Source organism: Oryctolagus cuniculus, chromosome 10 (assembly GCF_964237555.1).
Source record: "Oryctolagus cuniculus chromosome 10, mOryCun1.1, whole genome shotgun sequence".
NCBI classification, from domain to species: Eukaryota; Metazoa; Chordata; class Mammalia; order Lagomorpha; family Leporidae; genus Oryctolagus; species Oryctolagus cuniculus.
The window spans coordinates 115,433,289-115,458,137 of record NC_091441.1 but is presented as its reverse complement, the minus strand read 5'-3'; the positions used below and the strand labels follow the sequence as shown (position 1 = coordinate 115,458,137).

At 54.1% G+C, this 24,849-nt stretch overlaps 1 protein-coding gene and 2 pseudogenes across 3 annotated transcripts in view; all 3 read right to left on the bottom strand.

Moving 5' to 3' along the window:
• The window catches only part of VGLL4 (vestigial like family member 4), a 192,996-nt gene that overhangs the window by 158,123 nt on the left and 10,024 nt on the right, over positions 1–24,849 (bottom strand). The window contains exon 1 of one of the 3 annotated variants that reach the window (XM_051851714.2): positions 7,931–8,062. The exons of 1 other annotated variant lie outside the window; for it this stretch is intronic. The gene's annotated coding sequence lies outside the window, so the exon portion shown is untranslated. Of the gene's footprint in view, positions 1–7,286; positions 7,419–7,930; positions 8,063–24,849 lie in introns of those variants that run through there. One more of the 3 variants, XM_051851713.2, reaches the window with a different exon arrangement.
• Positions 14,807–16,055, bottom strand: LOC127492493 (protein MIX23 pseudogene; annotated as a pseudogene).
• On the bottom strand, positions 20,782–21,877 carry LOC138843988 (high mobility group protein B2 pseudogene; annotated as a pseudogene).

Below are 24,849 nucleotides of genomic sequence, written 5' to 3'. Positions count from 1 at the left end.
TCTGGTGGACACAGGCCACGGCTGCTTCTGGGCTCCAGCATCCTCCCAGCTGGCTCCTCCCCAACAGCACCACCAAACCACACCAACCAACTGCACGAAGCACGCACACCCCCTTAAATGTCCAACTCTCGGCCCACCCCGCTCTGCTCTCTAAAAATCCAGGTGAATCAACAGAGCCTGGAGCGGGCGCTGTGGCCGAGAGGGTTAGGCCGCCTGCCACACCAGCATCCCCTGTTAGCGCACTGGTTCCATTCCCAGCTGCTCCGCAAATCAGTGGAGGACGGCCCAAGTACTTGACCCCCTGCCACCCGTGCGGGAGACCTGGATGGAGCTGCAGGCTCCTGGCTTCCCTCTCTGGCCCACCCCTGGCTGCTGCAGTCATCTGGGGAGTGAACCAGCAAAGTGGAAAACCTCTCGTTCTCTGTGTCTCCCTGTCACTCTGCTTTTTCAACAAATAAATAAATCTTTAAAAATAAACAGAGGCAGAATTTCAGATCAGAAAGCCTACGTTCGAGCCCTGCCTGCACACTTCCACTCATTCCACCACCTACCAACCACTGAAGGCCAACTACACCCCAGGCTTTGTCCGTCACGCCTGAGAGTGACAGCACGGGCTGTCACTTCACCTCTCCAGGCCCGCGTCTTCTCCCTTACAGCCAACGGTAAGGGCACTGCCTAAGACTGTCACGTATGCTCATCACGTGGACTGACAACATGACTGAGAGACACCTTACACATGAGATGAGCAACGGATTCTCTCTCTGTCCCTCCCTCTCCTACCACCACCACCTCACACCCTACAGCTCACACCCACCTCGCACATTCACACAGGCGACCTCCCTGGATTCACACCACCAAGCTGTGAGCCAGGACAAACCGCCAAACATGACAATTTCCCTTCTACAGAGGAAAATCCCAAGTGGCTTCCTGAAAAAAAGCAAGACTAAAATCCAAGTCTCCTGGCCCAAACCCAGCCATCCTGACCACTCGCAAGCTGATCTCCATAGAGAGTTCTGGGAGACAGGCACAATTGTTTAGCTGAAAAAGCTAAAGAACCAGACACCCAAGACTTCTGCCCAGCACTCCTTCCGCCGGTACACCCAAACATGTTATAGGGCGGTCACAGGACAGTTCCTAACTGGCAGAGGGAAGCAAGGCCTCGCTCACCACCCCGGACTTGCAAGACAAGGACTCGTGCAGTTCCGTGTGCAGTAGCCAAGGCAGATAAGAGGACCGTCGCCACGGGCCCCCCAGAGGCTGAGCTGGCGGGAATGACCCTGGCACTCAAAGACAGAGCCCTACGGATTCCTGGGGCCCCAGGAAAAGCCCTCAGGACTCCGGGCTCCAGAAGAGTGTCAGATGAGGAAGGATGACATCCACTTAGTCATGCTCAAGAAAACCTGCTATTAAGTGCCAGTGGCTAACTGTCAGGGCTCAATGAGCAGCGTCTCCAAACCTCCCCCTCCAGGCGGCGCTGTGGCACGGCAGGGTAAGCCGCCACTGGCAGCGCCCACGTCCCATACGGAAGCACCGGTTCTGAGTCCTGGTGGCTCTGCTGCTGATCCAGCTCTCTGCTAATGAGCCTGCAAAGGCAGCAGATCATGACCCAAAAGCCTAGGCCCCTGCCGTTCCCATGCGGGAGCAGAGTGGAGTTCCTCACTCCTGGCTTCCGCCTGGCCCAGCCCTGGCTGTGGCAGCCATTTTGGGGAGTGAATCACTGTATCAAAGATCCTTCTCTGTGACTCTTTCAAATAAATGAGTAAATATGCCTTTAAAAAGAAAACTTTCACTTTGGTGCACTCACCCTGTGAAATAAAAGCAGTCCTATTCAAAACGCTCTCCCCGTTCTCCTGTTGCCGGACAAAGGGCATAAGCAGATGGATGCTTCCCCATCCCAGCCCTCCCGCCCTGGCACAGGCAAGAGTCAGTCAGAGCTGGGACAATGCTCAAGGACTTGCCAGCTTCTGCTCACACCCAGTGACTCCTGGAACCTCACTGGAAAGACACGTGTCTGCAACGTGAACATGCGCACAGGTTCCACGTCGATACCCAGAGAACTACTGAACACACTGGCTTCCCCCGGGTGACAGCCGCACTAGCACAAACCACAGAGCAAGAGCTCCCGCGGTCCTAGCCACCGAGAGACGCTGGGGTGCTGACACAGGCGGGGACCCTTCTGCACGCTGGGCACCGCTGCCCTGCAACCTCTGCAGGAGGCGGCAGGCCCACAGGTCGAGCGCCTGTCAATGTTCCGTCCTCCAAAGCAGGGCACCTTGGAGCTCACCGCCACGGCCTCACGGCGCAGGGAGAATCCGGCCAGCTCCGGCTGAATCAAGGGTCAGCAGGGGGGACTCCACGAAGCCTGAACAATGCTCACCTCCGACGCTGGAGGTTTCCTGATGCCAAGGACGTGATACGCGGTCACCATGACAACCCTGGCACCAGGAGCTAGTGGGCAGTATCACCACCCGCTGCCTCCAATCCTCAGGTAGGACAATGGAGTCTGGTAGCATAGGCAAGGTGCCCCAGGTGCAGCCGAGGGCCACTGCGTCAGCCTCAATATGCAAAACCAAACATAGGTCATAGGTTATAGGTCACAACACGTCTCGGGACCCTCACGCGAGGCCGCCTGATGCAGGCGTGAGACTTGTACTGCTGGCTCAAGTTCACCTGTCTCCCTAAAGTGCCCCCTGGATGGTGACTACACAGCCCGGCTGAGCCTAAGGTGGTGGGGGAGTGGGGGTGGAGTGTCAATTCTCAACTTTTTGAAGAGAACACCACTTCCCACCATTTTCCTCACTGTTGCAGGCACAAACCACAATGGGCCACACAGGGCAGGCATTCGGCATGGCAGCGAAGGCATGGCTCGGACGTCCATGTGCCATACTGCAGTACCTGGGTTTCAGTTCTGTCTCTGCTCCAAGCCCAGCTTTCTGCTGATGCAGACCCCAGGAGGCAGCAGGTCCCTGCCATCCACGTAGGAGCGCAGGACGGAGTTCCTGCCTCCCAGCTCCCGTCTACCCCAGCCCTGTGGACTGCAGACATTTAGGGAGAAAACCAGCAGGTGTGAGCTCCGCCCCCCCACTTTTCAGATGAATTATATTACATGTGTTTAATGAAGTATGCTCCTGTGAACCTCTCATTTTTCAGACCTCAGCCTTCAATGGCACCGCGTGTGGGAAAAGTGAACTCTTGAGCATCTCGGGTGTACGCGGACGCGCTTGTTTTTCCAACTCTGCTGTCTGGAGTCTCGTCATGTCCTGTGCACAGGGACTGAGTGCCACACCCTCTCAGGGACCCACTACTACCAGCACTAACAGACATGAACTTGCATCATAATTTGAGCACCCTGGGTCTAACTCTACAGTGTTCCCAAATGTCAACTCTCAGCCTTTTCAATGCTAAAGTCCCCTAATGCATGACACACTGGGTCACAGCCCAGGAACCGTCAGGACATGTGATCATCAGTTCTCATTACCCAAGGTGGTTCTAGTCCATCAAACCTCCGAGAATCCTGAATGACTGATACTGAACCACTGTCTAAGGGAGTTAGAGGGTTATAGCCCTCCCAGCCGCGGGTCACTTTTTCGTCAACTGACCAATACAGAGCCTTATTTTATGTATGTTCCTACTTGATGACACCTTGTTAGACTCCACGGTTGACTCACTAACCCTGAACCCACAGTCTACAGCACCACAGCTCATGGCGGAACCAGTCTTACCTAACACACACATTTCTTCCCCAAGGTGCAACACAGCCTTGGAACACTGGCTAGCCCCTCAGCACCACACTGGGGGCTGTAAAATCAACAAAAGCACACCTGTTTAGAACAAGGAGTGAACCAGGAGGCAGGGCAGGGGCGTGCCCTCGGCCCAGCGGATAGGGGGACCACATCCCACATCAGAACACCTGAGTTCAGTTCCTGCCTCCAGCTTCCCACCTGTGCAGACCCAGGAGGCAGCAGGTGATGGCTGAAGTAACTGGGTCCCTGTTACCCCGGCAGCAGACCCAGACCGAGTTTCAAGCTCCAAGCTTCCGCCCAGCCCAGGCCAGGCCATTGTGGGCACTGCAGTACACCAGTGGATGACGGCTCTCTTTCCGCCTCTCGGATACACAAATCAGAATGTAAAAGCAGAAGGCTGGGTACTGCCTTGGTTGACCCCAGCTGGGAAAACATGCGCTCTGAGAGTCAAGTTCTTCCACACGCAGCATGCGTCCACAGACGTCCACCAAAGCACTGCCACAAAGACGTTCCACAGACGTCCACCAAAGCACTGCCAAACACGGCGTCTGGGGCTACAAACGCACTTCAGTGAGGGGCACATTCACGAATACACAACCGCACGTAACAAGGATCCACGGTACCTGGCCATCACACCTGAGGCCCGAGAGGCAGAAAGTCCGGTCTACAAGGTTTTCCTCCTTTGCCAAAGAGCGAGTACACCGTGTCCCAGGCAGACAAAGCGTCTCTGCTTCCAGTAATCCTGCTCTCCCTCCCCTCCTACCTTGGCAGTCAGCACCATTAAGATTTAGCAACCCTGCTCCTAAGTGTTTTGTTTTGTTTTAATGTGGACAGGTCCTAAATTGGCTACAGACTGTTTGGCAGCATTCGCTTTATTCTTCTATTAAAACTCCCAAATTAACTTCAGGCAGGCTCCCTGCAAGAATTACAAATGCAGGAGCTGGTGTTGCCACACGGCAGGGAAAGCCACAGCGTGGGACGCTGGCATCCCACGTGGGTGCCAGTTCAAGTCCCAGCTGCTGCACTTCCAATACGACCCCCTACTAATGGTCTAGGGAAAGCAGCGGGGGAAGCTGCTTCAGCCTGGATCACTGCTGGTGCCATAACTATCTGGGGAATGAATCACCAGATGATCGATCAATCTCTCTCTCTCTCCCTCTATTTTTAAAGAGTTACAGAGAAACAAATAAATAAAACTTTAAAAAAAAGAATCACAAATGACGTGCAGGAACAAGCACCTGGCTTAGCAGTTAAGGCCCAGTCCCATATCAGAGTGCCCAGGTTCAAAGTCCAGCGTCTTGCTAATGGGCACCCTGGGAGGCAGTGGGCCGTGGCTCAGGTCCTTGGTCTCCTGCCACCTACCAGATTAAGATCCCGGTTCATGGCTTCAGCCTGGCCCAGCTCTGGCTATATGGCATTTAGGGAGTGAACCAGTGGATGGGAGATCTGTCCCTTAAATAAACAAATAAATAAAAAGAAAAATTCTTAAATGTGCTTCAGTTAACCTAGCTTGCCGAAACTTAATCTAAGAAGAAACTCTTTCACCAAGTTCTCACAGCTGTAACATCTCACCTAACACAATCAAAAGACAGCTTGAAAAATGTGTTAAGGCCAGCATACAATGCCATTGTTTTAGTAACATTAAGATTTTTCCCATGTATTTGAATTTACCTCCTGCATGTACTATCTCTAGAATATCATCAAGTCATATTAAATGTTGCAAAACAACTTTAATTATTCAACTTCCTATTTCATTAATTCATAACTCAAAATTGCACGGCTGGAACTGACATAGCAGAGCAAGTTAAGCAGCTGCGGCACACACCGGCATCCCACACAGGAGCACAAGTTCAAGTCCCAGCTACTCCACTTCTAATCCAGCTTCCTGCTAATGTACCTGGGAAAGCAGTGGAAGATGGCCCAAATTTTCAGGCCCCTGCCACCCATGCAGCAGGCCCAGATGGAGTTCCTGTCCCAAGTTTGGCCTGGCCTAGTCCTAGGTGTTGTTGCTATTTGGGGAGTAAACCAGCATTTTTTTTTTAAAAGAATTATTTATTTGAAAGTCAGAGTTACACAGAGACAGGGAGAGATGGAGAGACAGAGAGATCTTCCATCTGCCCAGATGGCCCCAATGGCCGGGGCTGGACCAGGCTGACACCAGGAGCCAAGCGCTTTTCCTGGGTCTCCCACCTGAGTGCAGGGGTCCGAGCACCTGGGCCACCCTCCGCTGCTTCCGCAGGCCATGAGCAGGCAGCTGGGTCAGAAATGGAACAGCTGGGACTTGAATCAGCACCCATTTGGGATGCCAGCACCAGGAAGAGAGGCAGCCAAGTCTTCCTGCCGGGAGACGAGGGCGGCCAGGCTGAGCCCACGGGAGTCGGGAAGGCTTTCCCGTGACTGCAGGTTGGGAAGAGAAATTGTCGCCTCCCCAGCTCAGGTAAAATCAGGTCCACCTCCGCGGGGGGAAGCGGGGGCACCGCGCTGAGTGCCCATCTCGGATCTTCTTGTTCATAAATCGGACCAGAAAACGGCCATCGCCCTGTCTGAGGGAGGAGGGCGGTGAGAGGGGCTCGCCCGAGACCTGGGGGAGGCCCGCACCTCTCCACAGACCCCGCGCGGGAGCCGGAGGCGAGTCCACAGTCCCGGAATGCGGTCCGCGCCTATTTATAGCACGACTATCTTCCTAATTGCGTGGTGTTTTGGTCAACCTAAGAATTCGTTTGCATTCCTTTGCACGCGCCAGGCAAAGGCACGCTGCCCACAGTCGCGAGGAGCCGCCGGCGCCACGCCAAGCCGAGGAGACGAAGCCGCAGTAACCCCGCAAACCCATCACTCGGATTCCCCGCACCGAGTTTTCGCGAGGACCAAGCCCGGGACCAACGCTGCCGCCCGGGCCACCCCCGGTTCCGCCGCGCCGCCGCCCGCGCCCGCCCACGAGGGCCGCACGCGACACCGCGAACCCCGCGCGTCCGTGGGCTCGAGGACCCCGGGCGGCCGAAGTGTGCTGTCAGTCAGCACTGACCGCTTCTCGCCAGGCCACGCGCCGGCCCGCTGGGTGGCCAAGGGGGCCAGGGAGAGCGAGCCAGACGCCCCGCACAGCGGGAGGCGGCGGACCCCCGGCCCCGCGCAGGGCCCTGGCGAAGGGAGCGTCCAGAGCCGCGGGCAAAGCGAAAGCGAGTTTCTGATCGCGGACCCCGCGCGTTCACGAGACCGGGGAGCCGGGCGCCCGTCGGCGGGACCCTGCGCACCGGCCCGAGGGGGGGACAGCACGGTTTCGGGGAAAGGGCCCTCGGCCCCGACCGGCGCGCGCCGCACGCAGGGCCCCGCCGACCCACGCCTCCCAGCCTAGGCCGCCCGGAGCGCGCGCGCGCGCGAGCGCGGGACCCCTGCCGCGGCTGGGCCTCCGCCTCCAGGGGTCTCGCAGGCCGCCCCCGAGAGCACCAGCCGCCGCCGCCTCCCTCCAGCGGGCGCTCCAGTCCCGCTCCCGGCCACCCCAGCCGCGGCCCGCCCGGGTCCCACGGGCGCCCGGCTCCCCGCACTCACCGCCGGGCGGCCTCTGGGCCGGCGGGGCCCCGGCGAACAGCGGGGGCCGGGACCGCCGGGCACGCTCGGGGACGCGCGAGCAGCACACTCGGGGGCGCGCTCCCGCACCGCAGGGGCCCCCAGGACACACGCACGCGCAGACGCGGGCCGCGCGCCGGGCCGGCTCCGCGGCGGACGCGAGCGCGGGAGCGCGAGGAATCCCTGGAATGAGGCGCCGCCCGCCCTCACCCGGCCGGGCCAGGCCGGCAGGCCACGCCCCCGGGCACGCCCCTGCCGCTCAGCAGGTGGGGCCCGGACTCAGGTGAGGCCGGGGGCGGGGGGAGGCGGGGCGGGGCCTCGCTGTCCTCCCCCGCCCCCGCCCCGCGTGCCCACCGGGCACCGAGAGCCTGCGGTGCAGGCGGAGGGCCGCCCGCCGGACAGCGCGCGTGGCCCCGCGGGCGCACCCGGCCTCGCACTCCCCCGAGGCCGGCGGAGGCGCACACCTTCGGGGTGCAGGCACAGCCCCAGCTGCCCACCGCTGCGGGCCGGGCACGTCCCCCTCGAGCCCAGTGGACACTGCACTCGGGACGCCGCGGCCCCGGGACCGGCGTCCGAGCCCCCGCGCAAGGCCGCCCTCCCCGCGTCTCCCGGCCGGCCACACACACCTGCGGAGGTGCGCACGGGCGCCGCGCGGATCAGATGCGCCGCTGCGGGTCGGAGTCGTGGGACGCCGCTCGGCTCCCTCCCATCGCAGCCGCTCAGCCTCCCCGGGGCGCTGGGCTGCGCCCCCGCGCCGCTGCCCTCCCTCGCCCGAGGAGGAAGTCCCGGAAAATCCACGCCGCGCGGGGCTGGCGAGGGCGGCGGGGCGCTGCTAATGGGCGCAGGTTCTCATTACAGCCCGGGCGCGGGCACGTGACCGCCCGGAGACAAGGCCTGGCTTTAATTTTTTTTTCCCCTGTCGGAGATTTGGGGGCGGGGGCCTAGCCCGGTTGTTTCTTCGTTCCGCCGCAGCTAAGAAAACATTCGCTTAGCGCGGCCAGCCGCTAACTTCGTGAAACCGGTGGAGGCTGGCCTGGCTCCGCCCCGCTTCCCCTCCCGGGGCTCCCCTCGGGCAGCTCTGGCTTGTCTCGGTTGGGAGCGACCCTAAAAACCGTTCCCGCTTCCGGGGGTGGGGGTGGGGGTGGGGGCTGCAGCATTCAGCCTGTTTCCCTGTCTGCCGCCCCACTCAGTCGTATAAAAAAAAAAAGCCACGGTGCGCTGTCTCCCTGGACCCTGATCCTGCTGCACCTTCAGGTCAGGGAGGTTAAATGGTTTCGTGAAACAGGTGGAGGGGTTGCCCTGCACGCCGGATCCCACCCTAGAGTACGCAGCTTGAAGCTGGGAAGGCGCCCGGTCTCCCCGGGCGGGCATGTGTTCGCTCGGGCCATGTTTTAGCTCATCCAGGGTGTAAGAGAAGACCTGGGCAAGATGGCCAAGTAGGGGGTCTTCACCCTGCCAGGGGGTGAAGAACCAAGGACGCCATGTGGCAGACCAGGAAAAGGCTTTGGGATTCCAACAGACCCGGATCTGAACCCAAACGCGGCCTCTTTCTTGGTTCCGGGACGCTGGGCAGGTTGCCCAGCCTCAGTTTACTCATGCGTGACAGCCCCCGGGCCTCGGACTGTGTGCGCTGGGTCAGTGGCCGTTTGCTGCTTCTCTCCTGCAGAGCACCATGGCAAAGGGATAGGTAAGGGATCTGCCCAAATGCTGCCAGTTAGAAAAACTCTCCCATTGCACGTTTACCAAACCGGCCCGGGGTTTGCAGAGCACTCCCACAGCCGATTATCTCATCTGACCCCCATGACGGCGCTGCCCTCAGTTTGCTGCCCTGTGATTTCCACGTTGGGTCAGGGCAGAGGTCCCAGGGCTGCCTCTTTAATCTCCATCACTGCTGAGAGAGAGCCTTCCTCGGGGCAGACGGCCTTCTCCCGGGCATGTGACCGGTCTTCGACCCTGGCAAGAATTATTCTCGCTCCTCGCCTTACATCACCATTAGTGTGGACTTAGCACTGGCCACATCGAAGCACGGCCATTTAGCAGGAGAGAGACATAGGAAGTTGGGATGATTTCCCGTCTAGGGGGACTCGGACGGGAACGTGGCACACACAGGGAGAGTGTCACACGCTGACCTGCTGCACTGTGGACGAATCTGGACAGTGTCGCGTGAGAAACGTCAGCTCCCAAAAGGTGGCATGCGGCACAGTGCTATGTTGGTGGTGTTAAAAAATAAAATGGAAAATAACTTCAGGAACTCATACACCACCACAGTTTCAACGAGTTCATTTATAATTCATGGTTTGAAAAAGAAACCAGGTGTGGATTCCAAAATGGACCACACCAAAATAAACATCTTGTGCTTCCGTGTGTTCCACAAACTCTTTGAAAGTTCCCCTGTACCTGCAGTGAGGTTATATGCAACAGGCCAGCGATGTGGCACTGCCACCGCCTGCAACACCAGCTTCCCACATCCGAGTGCTGGTTGCAGTTCCAGCTGCTCCACCTCCAACCCAGCTTCCTGGCAATGCATCTGGGAAAGCAGCAGAAGATGGCACCAGTGCTCGGACCCGGGCCACCCATGTGGGAGATCCAGATGAAATTCCAGGCTCGGGTCAGTCCTGGCTGTTGTGGCCATGTGGGGAGTACACCAGCAGGTGAACGCTCTCTTTCTGTGTTTCACCCTCTCTGTCTTTCTGCCTTTCACATAAATACAAATAAATCTTTTTTAAAAATAAATATAAAACGGAAGTCAGGGAAGGTTGATACCAGGACTCAGGGTCAGGGGGAGAGGCAGGCCTGGGCTTGGATGAGAGGTGGCCATCAGGTTCGATGCAGGGTACCGTCAAGGTCCTACCTGTTGAGCAGTGAGTTCACAGATTCACCATTCAAGACAAGTACTTAGGGGCAGGCATTTGGCCTAGCAGCTGAGGGGGTCCACGTCCTGGATCAGAGGACCTGGGTTCCATCCTCAGCTCTGGTCTGTGACTCCAGCTTCCTGCTAATGCACACCCTGGAAGGCCCAGTGATGGCTGAAGTCACTGGGCTCCTGCCACGCACCCATAGGGGAGCTTAGCTCTAGTGGCCTGACTCAGGTATTTCAGGAATGAACTGGCAGATGGGCGTACTTGCTCTGTCTCTCCCTGTCTGCTCCCACTCCTAGCCTCTCAAATAAATAAAAATAAAATGTTTGCAAACATTTATTTATTTTCACCTACTTGAAAGGGAGAGTGCCAGAGACAGCAAGAGGTACCCTCCATTGGCTGGTTCACTCCCCAAATGCCCACAACAGCCAGGGCCGAACCAGGCCAAAGCTAGGAGCCCAGAAGTCAGTCTGCATCTCTCATGTGGGTACCAGGGGCGCAAGCACTTTAACCACCTTCTTCTGCCTCCTGAGATTCACTAGCAGGAAGCTGGATCAGAAGTGGAGCACCCAGGACTTGAGCCAGTGCTCTGGTATGGGATGCAGGCATCCCAAGCAAGGGCCCAACCCACTGACCCTGGCCCCCCAAAATACAACTCTTAAGTGATGGTTGCACAACAGCGGGAATGCACTTAATGCCACCGAACCACATACTTCAGACTGGGCAAATTGGTAAATTTTATGTTACACTTTTACCACAATTTTTAAAAGCAAGGAAATGAAAAAAATGGGCAAATAAGAAACAAAAACCACTTAAGTAGGTGACTAAGATAAACTGTGTTTCCAACCAACGGTTTTATAAATGCATCAGAAGTCCTTAAAAAAAAATGAAGATAATTGAGCAGCTGTGTGCATGGAGGCCGAGGGAAAACAGGATTGGTCCCAAGCTCGTCATTGTTGAGGCCGAGTGACAGGTATGTTGGGGGTTGTTAGGGTCGGTACATTGTTCTGGCTACTCCTGCATGTCTGACATTTTTTCATTAAACATTTTAAAAACTAAAGAGGAGCCAGCACTGTGGCGTAGAAGGTAAAGTCACCACCTGCAGTGCCAGCATCCCATGTGGACACCGGTTCTAGTCCCAGCTGCTCCACTGCCAATCCAACTCTATGCTGTGGCCTGGGAAAGCAGCAAAAGATGGCCCAATTCCTTGTGGGCACCCGTGTAGGAGACCCAGGAGAAGCTCCTGGCTCCTGGTTTTGGATCAGCTCAGCTCTGGCCATTGTGGCCATTTGGGGAGTGAACCAGCAGATGGAAGACCTCTCTCTCTCTCTCTCTCTCTCTCTCTCTCTCTCTCTCTCTTTCTCTCTGGCTCTACCTCTATCTGTAACTCTTTCAGATAAATAAAATAAATCTTAAAAAAAAAAAACAAAACTGAAAGGGAAGAGGCCAAGGGATGCTCGGTGAGCCACTGCTGTACCTCCTGCCCATGGCCTCACCCTCATCTGCTTCTCAGTCCCTGTTTCTCCCTGCAGCCTCCCCCACCTGGTTGTCTCTCATCTCTCTACCACAGAGCTCCTCATAGCTTTGCCCCCCTGTTCCTGTCCCCCAGCAACTCCTCCACACCTGCATGGTTTCCTAACTGGCTCCTTTCATGCCTGCATAGTTCACGTTGCTCAGCGAGACCATCTGATCCTCAGAAAAGAGGACCTGCCTGGAAGCGTGCGTCCCAGAGGACCCCTGACACCGAGCACGGTGCAGCACCGAGAAGCTTGGTCCACCACTGGGGGCAGGGCTTAGGGCCCCACGATGGCCATGACCAATGTGGGAAGGCTCTGGGGAGTTCAGTTAACGAGGAATCGGGTCTTTGCCCTCCCGGGACTTCTTAAGGCTCTTCAGTTAGTCAGTATTGCAAGAAGCGGTTTTCTCTCCCACAAGGCTGCGGGTGAGGTGGTGTATTCGTGCACACGTCCTGCCTTGCTGGGCCAGCAGGGAGACGGCGAAGCCCCGGCGGCTGCCATGTGAAATGCTCCTAGTGCAGACACTGCTGTCCTCTTCCTGGCACTACCGCGCTTGCATGGGTCTCCCCGGTTCTCTTGTCTTCTCCACCCCTCCTGCTCCTCAGACTGGCTGCACGGGCACTCCTGAGAGCTACTCCTCGGTGCAGAGGCTCAGGCCCCACCCAAACCTGCATTTCCGCACACTCCCCAGCTCGATCCCAGACTGCACTTTGAGAAACACATCCTGTTGCCTCCTAGAGAAGTCTCCGTGGCCAGTAACAAACGTGCGCGGCATGCATGGATGGCACTAAGCGTTGTGTCTCCATCATTTCAGTCTATTGAAAAGCCCTGTAAAGGAACTGCTACAAGATCCTTGGGTTGATCATTGTCAAAATCCTGGGTATGATACTGTCTTAGAGGTTTTTAGAAATTATTTATCCATTTATTTTTATCTGAAAGGCAGAGAAACAGAAACAGAGAGAGATCTCCCATCCAAATGCCCACAACAGCCAGGACTGGGCTAAGTTAAAGCCAGGAGCCAAGAACTAGATCTGGGTCTCCCACGTGGCTGACAGAGACCTAACTACTTAGCCATCACCTGTTGCCTCCCAGGTACATTGGCAGGAAGCTGGATTGGACGTGCAGAGTAGCTGAGGCTCGAACCAGCCACTCCACTGTGGAACGCAGGTATCCCAAGCGGCGCCTTGACTTGCTGGGCCACAATACCTGCCCCTGTTTTTCCTACTTTTGTGCTCAGGAAACCGAGCTTCGAAGAGGCCTAGCGAGCAGCCCAGCTTAAGTCTGTCCTGAGACACTCCCACGTGCACGCACTGTTCTCAATCCTGGGGGGACGCCACGGTGAACAAACATCGACTCTGCCCAGTGATCATTCAGGACGGGGCCATCAGGACTCAAGCCCAGATCTGGCTGTCGGGCCCTCTGCTGCTTAGATTTCAGAGAGATGGTCACACAATTGCGATGTGACAAATAATGGGGCCACCCAAATTTGCAACATTTCTGGACACGTGTATAGAAAAGCATCTAGCAGTGCCAGGTACACAGTCAGCACTCAACAGAACCAGAAGGGGCCTCACCTTCCCCCAGGTGAGGGACCAGGTGAGATGCCCCAGGTCCGTCTCTACCCTTCCCCAACTGCATGGTGTCCAGAGATGATGGTGCAGCCATCGTGAGGGGATTCACCTGAACTTGGCATCTGTTTCAGTTAGCCAGGGAACTCGGGGTGGGGGGGGGGGTGTCCCAGTGCATTTTCCTGAACGTCAGCTGTTTCCACAGCACGGTTCTCAATGAACCCCCGTAAGCAAGCACAGATTGACAGCCAGAACCACCATCCAGGCCTCAGATACCTGAGTGGCGTCTCACCGTGATGCAAAGATGGGACCTGTCCCCACACGAGGAGTTCTCCTTCAGAGACCTGAAGAACAGTGTAGCCGGGCAGCACAGTCTAGCTCGCTTTGCTCCAGGCAGACGTCCCTGGGGCGGTGACAGGACAGTCTGCAGAAAGGGACCCAAGGCCAGGCGGAACTGCCTGCTTCTCAGACAGGCCTTGGTTAGAACTGGGCCAGCAGGTGTTTTCCCTCCGAGTGCGCGGTTGCTCAGGGCAACACCCCCAGAGAGAAATCCCTCGCACTGGGATTGCTGTGTCTCTCTTGGCTCCGATTTCTTCTTCTGCCCTTGGCTCTGACAAGTGTGTGCTCCATGGCGGCGAGAAAAGGGAGAACAAGGGAGGGGGGAGGGGGCAGGGGAGGAAAGAAAGGAGAGGAGCGTTGCTGGGCGCCCACCAGACGCGAGGCACCGTGTTCAGCATTCACAGTTGGTGCCGTGGGAGCCTGTGAGAAGAAGGCCTTGCTGCCCGCTTCTACGGAGGAGGAAAGCGAGGCTCGGAGAGGCTTGCACGGGGCAAAGCCAGGAGGTAACGCAGCTGGCCCAACGCCACGTTCACCGGTCTTTCAACACTGCCTCTAAGTTCACCGGGAGAAGACCGGTTGGAGAAGCTGTCAGTGAATCACTGAGTCTGCTCTCCTAGACTGGGCTCCCGCTCCGAACAGGAGAGCCCTGCCCTGGGCGTCCCGGCCCCTCCGGGCTGCCTCGTGGAGCTGGAATTTGCTGGTGTTCGCCCCTCAGAGAAAGCGTGGAGAAGACACGTGCGCCCTCGACCTCGTGGGACGGGGTGGGGCTCACGCTGCTTCTATTTCTATCCCATCAGAGAAAACTTGTGACACGGCCTCACCCGGTGAAGGGGGCACCGGAGAGATGCAGTCCCTGGGTGAGCAGCCACCTGTCAACAGCTGTCCCCAAGGAACACGGGTCTTTGGTGACTGGTTGGCCATCCCCGTCAGGGGAGAGTGAGCTGAATGGTTTCTACCGTGCGCTCCCTCTTTTATCCAGGGGCTTCTTTTTTGTTCTCCCCTGAGCCAGGAAACTATTTGAATAGTCACGAAACATCTCCTTCCACAGAAGTAGCATAAAATTACAGGTGCTTTATCCATAATTATCAGAATTACTTCTACTTGAGGTCTCAGCTAAGTGGGGCTGGAATCAACAAAAGGTTTCGGTCTGTTGGCTCAGAGACACCCCCACCCCGGGAAGCCCGCGCTGTTGATGTCTGCCATGCTTAGCTCTCGTGACATCATCCGATCCTTGAAAAAAATGCCTCTTTGTGTATTCGCAGCTTCAAGTGAATTCAGCAGCGTGGATTAAATACCTCCCAGCTCCTGTCATTCACCACTTCAACGCTGAGTGCTGACTGCATCCATTTCAAAGATTGATGAAGCTGTTGACAGCTTTGACTGGCAGAGGAAGCCGTCAGAACCATAGTGTTTAGTGCATGAACTATTCTGTCATCCATTGTCCTCGTGACCTTGAGTGGTTCCTGGAACCCGGTGAGCTGCACAGTTCACATCACCACTGGGCATCGCCATACTGGGGCTTCTGATCCTGAAAACTCCCTGCACAGAGCTCCGGGCTCCTCATTGCACTTGACCCTAAATCATTACCGCACCTGCATAATGTCTCAATGAGAGATGATGTTGCAATTCTACTCATCAAATAATAGCTGTACTATTATATGCAAAAACTCATTCAACACATAGCTAACTGAGAGCCCACTGTGTGCTGCTGATTAGCAGGGAAGAAGACATAGTTTTTGCTGGTGGGAGAAGACAGGTAATAAACAAATAAAGAAGTAATTATAGAGGCGCCATGGCTCACTTGGTTAATCCTCCGCCTATGGCGCCGGCATTCCATATGGGCACCGGGTTCTAGTCCCGGCTGCTCCTCTTCCAGGCCAGCTCTCTGCTGTGGCCCGGGAGGGCAGTGGAGGATGGCCCAAGTGCTTGGGCCCTGCACCCGCATGGGAGACCAGGAGGAGGCACTGGCTCCTGGCTTCAGATCGGCATAACTCCAGCCGTAGCGGCCATTTGGGGGGTGAACCAATGAAAGAAAGACCTTTCTCTCTGTCTCTCTCTCTCACTGTCTAACTCTATCTATAAAAGAAGAAGAAGAAGAAGAAGAAGAAGAAGCAGTAGTAGAAGTAAATATAGAGTGAATCAGGTGCAGAGTGCATGAGAAAGAACCGGGAGACCAGGACTGGGATGACTGAAAAGCGGAACACTTCAGCAATAAGGCATAACGGCCAGGGACCTGAAGGAAGTTGAGGGAGCAAATCTCGTGTGGACGATGGGGGAAGAATGTGACTTGCCAGCCAAGGACACGGCAAGTGCAAGGACCCGGAGGCAGGACGCACCTGGCATGTTTCAGGACCGGCAGGGGAGGCAGCGCGGGAGGGAGGAAGAGCGAGGGGAGAGGTCACCGCGGTGGGTGGCCGGTGGCCGGCAGCTCATGCAGTAACCGAAGCAGAGGGTTTTTTTCCCAGCACCTTCATGTAACTGGAGGAGGGAGAAAAACAAACCTATTTCCGGGTGCAGAACGCTTCACAAAGAAAGCAGTGCACAGGCGGGGACTTCCCATGCAGCTGCAACACGAAACACCTTCAAAGCTGAGGGTGCGCCCCGAAATGAGAAAGGGGCCGGCTCAAGACGTGGGGCACAGCACGAGCCGTCTCCCTCCCCCAGCAGGTTTTTGCACTGTTCAGGTTCACTGAGACCACATGCCGAGCCCCACGGCCCCGCAGGGACATGCTCTGATCAAGTGTGGCCATCAGGGGCCGGTGCTGTGGCGCAGCGGGTTAACGCCCTGGCCTGAGGCGCTGGCATCCTATATGAGACCCGGCTGCTCTACTTCCCATCCAGCTCTCTGCTGTGGCCTGGGAAAGCAGTAGAAGATGGCCCAAGTCCTTGGCCCCTGCACTCATGTGGGAGACCTGGAAGAAGCTCCTGGCTCCTGGGCTTCATATCGGTGCAGCTCCTGCCATTGCGCCCAATTGGGGAGTGAACCGTCAGATGGAAGACCTCTCTCTCTTTCTCTCTTTCTCTCTGCCTCTCTGCCTCTCCTCTCTCTGTATAACTCTGACTTTCAAATAAATAAATAAATCTTTAAAAAAAAAAAAAAAAGTGGGGCCATCAGCCACCTGCACAAACGCTTCCTACCCCTCATGCTCACGGGCAAAACTGATGAGCCCAGGCCGATGGGACCGGAACAATGCTGATCTGACAAATACTCTGTTTTCTGAATTTCAGCTCCAAAACCTGACCCAAAGGCCTTTTATTAGCTTGTCGATGTAAACAGCACAGAAGCTGGTTTAAATAGACTTTTTTGTTGTTTTCAAGGAGGATAGAGTGTCCCATACCAGACAGATTACCTTGGATGGTTCCCTCCTACTGTGCCCTCCATAGGGAAAGTTAGCAAACAAAAAGCCGGGTGTGGACCCTGGGCCAGTTCACAGTGGGGCTGGCGGAAACTGCTCCAGCAGTAACCCCAGGGGTGCGGGCAGGGCCTCAGTTGGTGCCTACAAGGCTGTTTTATTCAACACTGAGTGTGTGATGCGGCCGCTGTGGGCCACGTGGGTTTGTCCCCCACGTGTAGACACCCTGCCCTGCCCATGGGGAGATTCAGCCATGCCTGGATCTAGAGAGGCCCCTGGGAGCTGAGGGTTCCTGCCTGGGGCTAAGAGGCAGGCTCAGCTGACTGGATGTTCCTGTCCAGGGTCTTAACTTTTTTTTATGATTTTTAAAAAATTTTTGTTTATTTGAAAGACAGAGTTACAGAGAGAGATAGACAGAGAAGTCTTCCATCCACTGGTTCACTCCCCAAATGGCCACAACAGCCAGAGCTGAGCTGATCTGAGGCCAGGAGCCAAGAGCCAGGAGCTTCCTCCGGGTCTCCCACGTGGGTGTAGGGACCCAAGGACTTGAGCCATCTTCCTCTGCTTTCCCAGGCCACAGCAGCCAGCCAGTGCCAGCCCCCACAGCCTTAGCTCTTGAAAGATGACTGGAAGGCTTTGTGGTGGCAGCATCGAGTCCTGGAAGGGCAGTGCCAGGGCCACAGGGGTGAATCCTGGGCTGGGAGGGCCCTGGGGCAGCCCAGCCACCTTCCCTCATTCCTGATCTCTTTGTACCTTTGAGTCTCCAGCTTTCTCTTGTTCTTCCGCCACCCAATACCCACTCAACAAACTCCGCATCTGCTTCCGTTAATCAGAGAGCATTGCTGTTGTCTGCAACTCAGAACCTCGGATTAATTTTTTTTTTAGTTTTATTTATTTAAAAGGCAGTGTTATAGAGACAGACAGAGAGAGCGAGAGCGAGAGCGAAAGAGAGAGAGAGAGAGAGAGAGTCTTTCATCTGCTGGTTCACTCCCTAAATGGCCCCAATGGCAGGGGCTGGGCCAGACTGAAGCCAGGAGCCAGGAGCTCCATCCAGATCTCCCATGTGGGTACAGCGGCCCAAGCATCTGGGCTGCCCTCGCTGCTTTCCTGGGTGTATTAGCAGAGCTGGATCGGAAGTGGAGCAGCCGGGACTCAAACTGCCTTCCAGGTGGGAGCGGCTTGACCTGCGGTGTGCCACAGCGCCGGCCCCTCAGCCTGATCTTAAGCCATTTTGAGACCCCATTAAAGCACTCCCGGCGTTGGCGTGTGTCATTCTTGTTGTGCACACCAGGATGCACACCATCGACCTAAGCCTGAACTCCTTAGAGGCTCGCAGCTTTTAAGCAGCTATAAAACACAAACACATTTAATGAGCTAAGTACAAGCAACAGCACCAAATCCGCACGCAGAAACGCACGGCACTTCTTGGCAAGGGCGGCTGGGCTGTCGGGAGCGGGAACGGAGCCGAGGGCTCGGGCTCGCGTGGGGTTGGGTTTCACGCCACCGGCCTCTCCACACTGATCTCCCGTCTCTTCCGCCCATTTAGATCACTGAGAACTCTTCATTTAGACGCTTCGCTCCCCCACGAATCTTCAGAGCAACGCCTTTTCTTTGGCTGGCTCCACACTGACAGCGACGACTGCTCTGTCCTTAGGCCATTTAGCTGGGAGGATTAAAATTGCTGTAGCTGGCCTGAATGCCATCGTATACACAAATGCACACACAGGGCCTGAAATCAGCTATAAGCATTGCTTGGGTGACCCAGTATTTTAAAAGACAGACAGAAAAAATACCAGGTTAAAAAATTCTCATAGAAAACTTAAGTAAAAACCCCAAGAATATATTTGTAAACTCCGATTCAAAAATCATGACGCAGTAATTAGAAACATAAGCTTTGGAGTTAAAAATAAATCTGGTTTTAAATCCCAACTGTAGAGGCCAGCTCCGTGGCAAAGTGGGTTAAGCTGCTGTCTGCAGTACCGGCATCCCCTGTGGATGCTGGATTGAGTCCCGGCTGCTCCACTTCCAATCCAGCTCCCTGCCAAGGTGCCTGGGAAAGCAGTAGATGATGGTGCTTGGGCCCCTGCACCCACGTGAGAGAACCAGAGGAAGCAGTCATTTACGGAGTGAACCAGCAGATGCAGTCTCTCTGTTTCTCTGTGTAACTCTTTCAAACAAATAAATCAATTCTTAAAAAAAAAAAAAGTCCACGTCCCACATCAGGGTGCCTGGATTGAAAAAAATATTGCACTGTACCCCTCACTTTTCATGCTACTTTTTTCTGTTTGGTTTATTTATTTGTTTAAATTGTGTGAAAGGCAAGAGATGGTTATCTCCCATCTACTATTTCACTCCCCAAATGCCAACAATTGGGGCTGGGCCAGGCCGAAGCCAGGAGCTAGGAATTCAGTCTAGATCTCCCACATGGATGGCAGGAACCCAACTAGTTGAGCCATCACCTGCTGCCTCCCAGGGTATGCTTAACAGGAAACTGGACCTACAGCAGAGGTGGGAATCAATCCCAGGCACTCTGATATGGGACACCACAATATCCACCCCATCCACTCCTCTGTAGGGGAGACCCAGAGAGAGATCCAGGCTCCTGGCTTCCGCCTGGCCCACTCCGGCCATTGCAGCAGATGGAAGATCTCTCTTTGTCTCTTCCTCTCTATCACTCTGCTTCTCTAAATATGTCAATTCCTTTGTTAAAAAGTCACAGTTACAACTGAGACCAGGATGATATTACCCTCCCACCAGGCAGGAAACAGGCACTAAATGAAGACACATGGCACTCCTGCAGAAAATCCCTCAATACTTGCCCATGGCTCCTAAAGTCTGAAATCCCTGGTGTTTTCTGGTTTTCCACTGCTTTTTTTTTTTTCTTTTTAAATGGAGATAATTCGGAGCCGGCACTGTGGCTCACTTTGTTAATCCTCCACCTGTGGCGCTGCCATCCCATATGGGCACCGGGTTCTAGTCCCGGCTGCTCCTCTTCCAGTCCAGCTCTCTGCTGTGGCCCGGGAGTGCAGTGGAGGATGGCCCAAGTGCTTGGGCCCTGCACCCGCATGGGAGACCAGGAGAAAGCACCTGGCTCCTGGCTTTGGATCAGCGCAGCGCCAGCCGTAGTGGCCATCTGGGGAGTGAACCAACGGAAGGAAGACCTTTCTCTCTGTCTCTCACTGTCTATAACTCTACCTGGCAAATAAAAAATTTTTTTAAAATGGAGATTGGCCGGCGCCGCGGCTCACTAGGCTAATCCTCTGCCTTGCAGCGCTGGCACACCGGGTTCTAGTCCTGGTCGGGGCGCCGGATTCTGTCCCGGTTGCCCCTCTTCCAGGCCAGCTCTCTGCTGTGGCCAGGGAGTGCAGTGGAGGATGGCCCAAGTGCTTGGGCCCTGCACCCCATGGGAGACCAGGATAAATACCTGGCTCCTGCCATCAGCCGCGGCGGCCATTGGAGGGTGAACCAACGGCAAAGGAAGACCTTTCTCTGTGTCTGTCTCTCTCTCACTGTCCACTCTGCCTATCAAAAAAAATAAAAATAAATAAATAATGTTACAAAAAAAAAAAGAAAAAAATGGAGGTGATTCTAGATCCACAAGTAGTCTTAAATAATACAGAAGAGTCCTGTTGCCCCATTTCCCCCACTGGTTTCATCTTGCAAAGCCACAGGACAATATTACAACAGGATACTGACATTGGTACAACCTACTAACCCCTGCTCAGTTGTCCCCAGTTTTACTTCTCCGTGTGTGTGCACACATGTGTGTGTGTTAGTCCTTTTGTGCGGCTATGACAAAGCTCCTTAGACTGGGTACTTTGTAAAGCAGAGGAATTCGTCTCTTTTTTTTTTTTTTAACATACATAATTTTATTACAAAATTTTTTTTAAAAAAAACAAAGAATGCAACATCCTAAAAAAAATCCAAATTTACTAATGATACTAATTCCTACAACTTTGCTGTGCTACCATACACAAGTCAAGAAATTAAAGAAACCATTAAATATTTAGGAACATTCAACATCAGAAGCTTTAAAATCTAACTGTATGTAGTAACCCCTCAAAAAGCTACAACCTGTATTTTTAAAAAAAAGTATTTTCTCTACAAAGAATCTTATCAGCTATACAAAAATCTGTACAGTTTTTTTTATACTGAAGCTAATATTGAGCTGCACTTGAATTCACATTCTTAGCAAAACAACTGCCTGAGCACACACGCACACTCCACACTCATCATTACAGGATAGCCATTTATTCTTCATCTTCATCCTCTTCCTCATCATCTTCATCTTCTTCCTCTTCCTCTTCTTCCTCCTCATCTTCAGGTTCATTCTTCTTCTTTGAGCCTGTGGGCCTACCAGGGCCCTTCTTTCCCGCTTCACTTTTGCCCTTGGCACGGTATGCAGCAATATCCTTTTCATATTTCTCCTTTAGCTTAGCTGCTTTCTGTTCATATGGTTGTTTATCTTTGGCTGACTGTTCAGACCACATCTCACCCAATTTTTTTGCAGTGTCCCCAATGGACAGGCCAGGGTGTTCACTTTTGATCTTTGGGCGATGTTCAGAGCAAAACAGAAAGAAGGCAGATGGTGGTCTTTTAGGAGCATTGGGATCCTTTTTCTTTCCCTTCTTATCACCCTTGGGAGGAACGTAATTTTTCATCTCCCTGTCATAACGAGCTTTATCGCTTTTTGCCATATCTTCAAACTTGGACTTTTCCTTTGCAGACATGGTCTTCCATCTCTCCGAGCATTTCTTCGAGAATTCCGCGAAATTGACCGAAGAGTCAGGGTGTTTCTTCTTGTGCTCTTCCCGGCACGTCCGCACGAAGAAGGCTTAGGAGGACATTTTGCCCCTCGGCTTGTTGGGGTCTCCTTTACCCATGACGACGGAACGGCGGCCACCTGGTGCGAGTTGTTCCTCAGACTCCCGCGGAGCGGCCGGATCCGAAGGCGTTGCTTCCTTCCCTCAGCTCCGGCGTGAACTGGTTTTGGAATTCGTCTCTTAACAACTACAAAAGCTGGGACACCTGAGATCAGGCGCAGGCACAGGCTCTGCTGAGGAAGCGCCTTGCTGCTCTGTCTGCACTCGGTGCAAGGCAGAGCACAAGGGAGCCAAGGGCACTCCCTTCAAGCTCCTTCATGAGTTTCCAAGTTAACTCCACAGGCTTCACTTCTTTTTAAAAAAAGATTTATTTGTTTATTTGAAAGGCAGAGTCACACACACACACACACACACACACACACACAGATTCCATCTACTGCTCATTTGCCAAATGACTACAACAGCCAGAGCTGGGCAAGCCTGAAGCCAGGAGCCAGCTATTCCATCCCGGCTGGAGGAACTCAAGTGCCTGAGCCGTCATCTGCTGCTTCCCAGGCGTACCAGCTGGGAGCTGGGTCAGAAGAGGAGCAGCCAGCGCTGGAAGTGGCACTCTGCTTCGGGATGTGGGCCACCCAAGTGGCAGCTTCACCCCTACTTAATACCTTCATCTTGGGGATCAAGTTACAATAATTTTGGGTGGCCACACAGAAGCACACCACTGCAGCGTGTGTGTGTGTGTGTGTGTATGTGTGTGTGTGTGAGTTCCAATCGCTCTAACACATGTGTGGTTCCATGCCACCCTAACACATGTGTAGGTCCAAACATCCGCTTCCAGTCACTGCTCACAACACTTCCATCATCACGAGGACCCCGTGCTGCTCTTTTGTAACCACACTCCCCTTCTTTCCCTGTGTACCTCCTCTCCCTACCCCTGACCCAAACCACAAATATATTCTCTGTTTTTAGAATCTTGTCATCTCAAGATGTCTTTTGAGGGATTGTCAAAAACTTGATGGAAAATGCATATATTGAAAACAATTTGGTTGGTTTCCAGATTTTTTTTTGGCACCAAAATTAAACTCATCGTGAACTGTGGTAACATGTTCTGAACAGAATCTAGCTTGAGCCACTAAGAAGGATAGACATTAATTTCAAAAGAGACCCAAGCTGGCGCCGTGGCGCACTATGTTAATCCTCCGCCTGCGGCGCCGGCATCCCATATGGGCCATAGTCCTGGTTGCTCTTCTTTTAGTCCAGCTCTCTGCTATGGCCTGGGAAGGCAGTGGAGGATGGCCCAAGTCCTTGGGCCCCTGCACCCGCACGGGAGACCAGGAAGAAGCACCTGGCTCCTGGCTTCGGATCAGCATAGCTCTGGCCGTTGCAGCCATTTTGGGGGTGAACCAACAGAAGGAAGACCTTTCTCTCTGTCTTTCTCTCTTGCTGTAACTCTACCTGTCAAATAAATAAACAAAATCTTTAAAAAAAAAAAGAGCCCCTGTATGAGCAACAAGAATTCTGTTAACACTGGAGCAAGAACAGACTTGGGTTGCAGTGAATCTTGGGTGGAAGAATGGGGAAATCACTGACGCTTTATGAAATGTTTATGAGGGCAGTGTCCCAAAGAAATCAGACGTTTCCAACTGGATAACTGTTTAGGGAATGAGATGGGGCCAGCACTATGGCATAGTAGGTTAAGCCTCCAGCTGAGGTGCCAGCATCCTGTATGGCACCAGTTCATGTCCTGGCTGTTCCTTTTCTGATCCAGCTCTCTGCTGACGGGCTGTAAAGCAGTAGAAGACAGCCAAAGTGCTTGGGCCCCTGCACCCATGTGGGAGGCCTAGAAGTAGCTCCTGGCTTCAGATTAGCATAACTTGAGCTATTGCAGCCATTTGGGAAGCGAACCAGTGGATGGAAGACCTTCTCTTTGTCTTTCCCTCTCTGTGTCTGTAACTCTGCCTCTCAAATAAATAAATACATATTTTTAAGAAAATAAGAAGGAATGAGCTGATGTTGAACTTGCAGTCCGTGGTGGCAGACCGTCCACATCCATCTGCAAGGGAACAGTCACACTTGTTCAAGCCCGAATTGAAGAGGACAAGTAACGGCAGAAACAATAGCCAACAGCTTGGGCATCTCAAATGGTTCAAACGACAGAATTCTGGCTAAAAAATTACAGTGGAGGAAGCTTCATGCTCCAGGGATGTGGTCAGGTCAGCTGCAAACAAGGACAGATTTCAAAGGAAATTTTAAACAAGGGGGAGGGGTCAAGATCCTGGAGCATTCCTTCAAAGAACTGTAACATGAGATACAGCAAGGCGTTCTCTATGTGATCCTGAATTCAAAGTACAGTCAAAGCAAGGGCCACCAAGAGGAGGAAGTGGAGCAGTCAAAGCAGAAGCAGGCCAGTCAAGAGCAAAGCCCATGGCAAGGGATTTTGGGGGATGCTCAAGGCATTTAAAAAAAAAATACTTATTTATTTGAAAGGCAGAGTTACAGAGAGGCAGAGGTAGAGACAGAGAGAGAGGTCTTCCATCCACTGGTTCACTCCCCAGATGGCAGCAATGGCCAGAGGTGGGCCGATCCGAAGCCAGGAGCCAGGAGCTTCTTCCGGGTCTCCCACGTGGGTGCAGGGGCCCATGCATTTGGGCCGTCTTCTACTGCTGTCCCAGGCCTTAGAAGAGAGCTGGATTGGAAGTGAGGCAGCCCAAGACTTGAACCAGCGCCCATAAGGAATGCTAGCACTACAGGCAGCGGCTTTACCTGGTATGCCACAGCGCCGGCCCAAGGCATTTTGCTTGCTGATTTTCTGCAAGACCAAATAACACCTGCCGAGTGCTCAGAGAAATTTAACCAAAGCTTTAACAGAAAAACCAAGGAAACCTTCCCCAGCGAGTCCTTTCTCCACTTCTCAGCAATCCTCCTGCTCATTCTTCTCGTCAAATGAGGACAATCTCATGAGAGTTTTGACGGGAAATCACTAGGCACCCACCTTCCAGTCCCGGTTTGGCTCCTTCTGACTTCTTTTTTTCACCCTAATCTTAAAACAGATTTTCAGGTGCATGCCTTGTTCTTCAGTTAACAAATTGT